A 6,340-nucleotide genomic window follows, 5' to 3' on the forward strand; every position below is an offset into this window, starting at 1 on the left:
AGTTCATCATGAGGCAGAAAAACCACAGTTTAAACAGCCATGGAGGAACTTAAACAATAATTGCTGTCATTATATTTGCTGAAGGAGGTAATGTTTACATCCCTGTCCATTGGTCTGTTTTCAGTAGAGTCACAAAAAAACTACTGAAAAGTAGAGTTTCATGGTGAAAGGATGAGAAATGGGCCAAGAAAGAACCTCTTCAATTTGAGCGTGAAACAAGAAAATAGGTCGATCCTGGATTTGGGTGTTTTTTTAGACATTTTCACAGATTTTCGAGTGAATGATGAACCTTGACGAAAAGAATCAGGCATATTAAGGAAACTGATATATGGGTATGTTCATGTTCGTGCAGCTTGATAGAATTTAAAGACTGATGGACCACAGCTACAACTACTGAGATGTGTACAACATGTCAGCCAGATCATCTAAATTCCAGTATGAGGAGGGGAAGCTGTGACTAAACCATAAAGTTTGGAGACAAGCGGAAACATCTGCCTCTTGACCAACGTCGGCTGGGATCGGCTCCGGTGACCACTGCAATCTCAAAGGACAAGTGGTGACAATAATGAATGAACAAATGAATGATGGATGGAGGAAGGTAAACCATCGGACTGTCTACAATTCAAACACACACACACACACTTGCATCTCTAAATCTCAGAAATTGATATGTTACATCTAATTCGATCAATCCTAGCAAAATGTAGGTATATTAAAGGAGGCATTGTGGGTAAGAGTGTTAGATTATTTTTAGGTCTGGCACAGTTATTTGCTGGAGTGTACACTTGTCCACCTCACAGTGATGGTGGTGACTCCGCAGTGTTATCAGTGTCTCCAGCAAGATAGCAAAACAAAAGGGCATTTCGTGGAAAATGTAACAAAATATCATTTTTTAATAGATGCAGGAAACTACCCAGACCAGCTGTTTCCACTGTGCCTTCAATCTTCATCCTAAACTAAGAATAACCCCATGTCTCCCCATCTGCTAGGAATGAATTCATATTTATCTCACAGACATAGGAGTGGTATTAGTCTTCCTATGTTTCCCTCAGAACAAGATTGAAGGAATATTTCCCTAAACAATTTAAAGCCCAGATCTCAATAAACTGGAATTCTCCTTTAGTGACGGCTTTGTGAAGGTTTCATTAAAAGAGACTTGCAGACATGCTCATACTGCATTTTCACAGGGTGGAAACAAAAGAAAACTCTCTCCACAATAAGCGACTCGTACCCTGCCCTGGTTAACACACAAAGGACGGAGAGACCTGAGACACACAGAGCAGAGATTCTGATACTGCGGCCGCCCGGCACTGACACAGAAAGAGCTGCAGCGGTGTGTCTATTCACCTGCAACAAGTGGATCCAATCAATCCATCACACACTCAGTGAGGAAAAGTGAGGACGGAGGAAAACATGGATCATATTACTATTGTATCTGGTGGTGAACTGGATCTATGATACGTGTGTGTGTGTGTGTGTGTGTGTGTGTGTGTGTGTGTGTGTGTGTGTGTGTGTGTGTGTCTGTCTGTCTGTGTGTGTGACCTCGCTGTGGATCTTGGTGTTATTTGAATGTTAGTCTGATACATGGTTTCCCTCTCTCTATCTCTCTCCCTCTCTCTCTCTCTCTTTTTCTCTCCCTCTCTTTCTCTCTTTCTCTCTCTCTCTCACACACACACACACACACACACTCACACACAGAGAAGAGAACACTGTTTCTGTGTAAAGTACATCACTTGATCATAAACATTGCAACATCACACACACTCACACACAGAGAAGAGAACACTGTTTCTGTGTAAAGTACATCACTTGATCATAAACATTGCAACATCACAGCCAGTGGTTTTATAAGTATGACATGATAGAGAGAGAGGGAGAGAGAAGAGAGAGAGAGAGAGAGAGAGAGAGAGAGAGAGAGAGAGAGAGAGAGAGAGAGAGAGAGAATGAGAAGAGAAAGAGAGAGAGAGAGAGAGAGATAGGGAGAACCCGTTTGCACTATTTTGGTGTTTATGAAACACCTGAGAGAGAGAGAGAGAGAGAGAGAGAGAGAGAGAGAGAGAGAGAGAGAGAGAGAGAGAGAGAGAGAGAGAGAGAGAGAGAGAGAGAGAGAGAGAGAGAGAGAGAGAGAGAGAGAGAGAGAGAGAGAGAGAGAGAGAGAGAGAGAGAGAGAGACGATTGGGTCGATTGAATGAGCTCCACTTAATCTCTCTCTCACACATAATGACACTATGGTGCCAAAAGTATGTGGACACCCCGGTACACATATCTTTTGTCCCTTGGGCTTTTCTTTAAATTATCACACACTCATCTTTTCATCTGAGCTTTTTAGCCTTATATTTTTCATATTTTAAAGACAGGGTTGGAACATGGCAACTAGTAGAGACTATCAACCTGGAGTGGGAAATAAAGAATTAAGAATAGAAAGACTATCAAGAAGGCAGAATTGAATGTTAGCATAAATCAACCTTGACACATGTTCTGTGTTACTTTATAGAGAACAGTATATTCCGTTCTTTTATGGAAACCATTTTTGAGAAGGTGACTTCAACACGATAAAACTGACGTGTTCAAGGCCGCATCCATAAAGAAATGTTTTCTCAGTTTGGCATCAAAGAACGTGTCTGACACTATTCAACACCTTCAGATTGACATCCCTGATCCTTTTTATTTGGTTGTAAGACTTCACAGAGAAGTGGAGGCAGTTACAACCCATTGTTCTGTTATCAGAGGTTTAACACAAATTAAATGTCACAGTGTCCACATACTTTTGGCAATAGAGTTTAGGCCCTTTCTCGCTGTAGCTCAACTCAGGGTCATTCAAGTAGACAACACACACGCACACACACACACAACCCCACACACACACAAAATAAGTGGGAATACTGTGTATGAATGAAAATCATTAGAGTGACTGTTTAGTTAAATTGAAATAAAGAGAAAAAAAAGGAAACAAAGAGAAAGAGAGAGCCTCCTTCCAGCTTCCCGTTCAGATTAGACCTTTATTGAGAAAATTCCAGGTCGGCTTACGGCCTCATGACCCGCCGTCTCCAGCCGTGGCCGATTATTGAATATGCTGCTACACACACAAACGCAACACACGCAGAGCAACTGGAGCCCCGTCGTGAGGCGACATTGATGACGCGTGTTGGACGGGATAATCCCTCCAGCTGTACTCTCACCCCGCGGAGAAGCCAGGCCCAAACAGCTCACTGAGGCTGTTTTTTTTCCACACACTGATAAACCTCATCCTGCTTTTTCTAGCAACTTGTGCAGTTTATCAAGTACTGAACGACAAAAATCTATTTTGTCTGGTCCCTCAGTGCTGAATAAGAGATTCTCTTCATCTGTGTGTTTGCTGTTTTTTCAACCAGAAGAAGGAAAGATGGATGTGAAGTTTAAGCTTCACAGACTCTTAACTAATACTCAAACTAAAAAGAGGCCAGGAGGTGGCTTTAGAAACAGGTAACAAACTGCAGGAATAAGGCTGCACTGAAACTAGGACAAACTCAGGAATCTGTTTCCCTCTGTTGGTCAAAAACAGACATTACACAAGTCTTATTTGTGGCATCAGAGGAAAGGAGGCGGGAGACTAGAGATACCAGCCAGGTACTAAGTTCACTGTTTATGACCATTAGCAAGTCTTCAGCTAAAGAAAATGGTTTTATGTCTGAACAATATTCAAGCTAATAAAAATTGAATGTTAGACTGCAACTTGGTGAAAGGCAAAGAAATATATGTCTGTCTGTCTGTCTGTCATCTTTGGTGTGTGCTGTACTACACCACAGTGGTCAGCAGGGGGCAGTGTCAATCAGATTCACCTGTGAGGGCTTAATGATGTCACTCATGAAGACACAATGCAGTGTAAATAAAGTCCCCATACATTACAGAAAAATACACACATTCATGAACACACAAACACACACACTAACACACACACACACACACACACAATTTTTAATTCACCTGTCAGAGCAGGTGAGCAGCTTAGTCACTTTTATCCTTAAATGGATCCAAACCTAAATTAGAAACCAGTCTGTTAAAGTTATCAGTCTTATAACACAAATAACACATGATAGTAACTTATGAATTGTCAAAGTTGTATACTCAAGCATGACGTATAACACTGTATAAGGAAAGGCCTCCTTCATTATCATATTGTTGCCATGGCGTTTCAAACTCTAGAGCACGCACCTGGACAGAACCCCTGACGGAGAGGTGTGAGAGGAACGACTGTGACAATCTGACTCCCAGGGCACAGGAGGAACACACTCGGAGGGTCTGGTTATTTGCTGGAGCCGCGTTTCTTTGAGAAAATGAAGAGTGTTGTTCCCTCGAGGAGGATTGTGAACGACAAAGGTAAGAGCTGCTATGCATTTTTAAACAGCCCATCATCGTGTATGCAGATTACACTAAGCTGCTGTAGTCTTTTCTTCCAGGGCTGCTCTTCTAAAGTGGACTTTAAGTTGCTCCTGCATGTGGACGACAGGAAACTGCCATTAAATCACTCCTTTCTGATATTCATTCATTTATTCCATTTGCTCTCGCATTGGCTTTATTGGACACGTTGCACTTTTCTGCTCAATCCCCAAACTTGGAGCTCAAGCACTGATGAGTGCTGTTAAAGCCGATTGCACTCTCTCTGTGTTTCTCTCCATTAATACACTTTAATTAGAGACTGGCGGTCCCTGAAAACTTTAGGTTGTTAATCCCGAAGTCAAGTGATGTCACAGAAAACTCACATCACTGCTTCAAACTACATAAGTGTGTGTGTGTGTGTGTGTGTGTGTGTGTGTGTGTGTGTGTGTGTGTGTGTGTGTGTGTGTGTCTGTGCGTGTGTGTGTGTGTTTGTGTTTGTGTTTGTGTGTCAGGTCCAGGTCCAGGTCAGTGAGAGTTGGACCCAGGGTCGGACAGCAGCCTGTTATTTATTCATGCTGTTGTATCTGAGCAGCTGCCTAATTGCACCAGGAGGAGCCCAATTACCAACAGCGGCCTAAAGTGGCACTGTCTCACTTTCAGAGGGGGGGGGGGGGGTGTGGTGGTTCACCAGCCGGCCATGACTGATGTCATGTGTCTTATTTACATTTTTAGAGCTCAGGTTCAACTCTGTGATCAAACAATGTTTGTGTCTGTTCAAATCAAAACTAGAATCATCATCCTGCGGTTTTATGACTCCGCCAACCGGTACACTTTCAGTCTATACTCTTTTTTCCAGATTCATATGAGGTCACAGTGACCTTTAACCACTCATATATAATCAGTTAATCTGTGAGTCAATGTGAACATTTGTGCCAAATTTGAAAGGATTCTCTTGAGGCGTTCTTAAGATAATATGTTTATGAGGCAAAACAGAGCTTTGGGAGGCAACATTGACCTTGATATCGGTTCTTCATATTATCAACTTTCATTAAAGAGGCAGTAAAAGTTTTGGTTTACAATCAACGATTGAATGATTGAGCAACAGTTTAACAATGAACAATGGCTAGGGGCTTTTATTGTGAAAATAAAGACAAGGCTCTAAACTTAGTGTCATGTAAAAGTAAAAACTGAGCTGAATTAACCAGACGAAGCTGAAAGAGGAAAAAACTCAGCACACATCCAGAAACTTTCTCCTAAAGTTAAAGTTTCCTTGCTTTAAATTTTTGATGTGGTAACCAACCAGGCCTTTTCCACATAATATATTCTGTCATGTCCCTGGAGGAAGAGCACAAGTGTAAATAGATTCAGTTACTGTGGAAACTGCGATGGGATTTCAGGCTTCTGGGAAATCTGTCACTAAACTGTGTTGTTGGCTGTTGTAATAAATTTGTATGAAGCAGTAGATGAAGTTGTCTTGAGTGAAAAGGGGCTGAAATATATAAGAATCTCCAGGAAATTAATGTGAGTCACTGTAATGTCTTCTGAAGTCAAAAACCACCTGTTAAACACATCTGTTCAATTTTGTCTTCCTTGTAAAAAAATATGGAAAACAGGGCAAGAAAAGTTTTTTGTTTAAGTTTTATTTGGAAAAAAACTGTTTTTAATCTGTATTGCAGTGTATGAGGTAGTTGGAAAGTCATCTTGTCACTTTAAAAATACGATTTAGAAATAAAATAATTAGTTTAACACCCTCTCCAACACTGTGATGTCACCCACTCAAGCCTCTACATCCTGTCCATTCATTTCCATCAGATACAAATGTCAGTAAACGTTTTTGAATATTTTAAAAGTTACTATTTCTATTGTTATTAATAATAATTACATTTTGAATGGACTTATTAGGATGTGCAGTGCAGAGATGAAGAAACCCGGCTGCTAGAGCAGGAAGAGAAGAGATTTTTGGGGCCTCAGAAGAACGGGCACA

The sequence above is a fragment of the Limanda limanda genome, chromosome 2 (genome assembly GCF_963576545.1).
Source record: "Limanda limanda chromosome 2, fLimLim1.1, whole genome shotgun sequence".
In the NCBI taxonomy this organism is placed as follows: Eukaryota; Metazoa; Chordata; class Actinopteri; order Pleuronectiformes; family Pleuronectidae; genus Limanda; species Limanda limanda.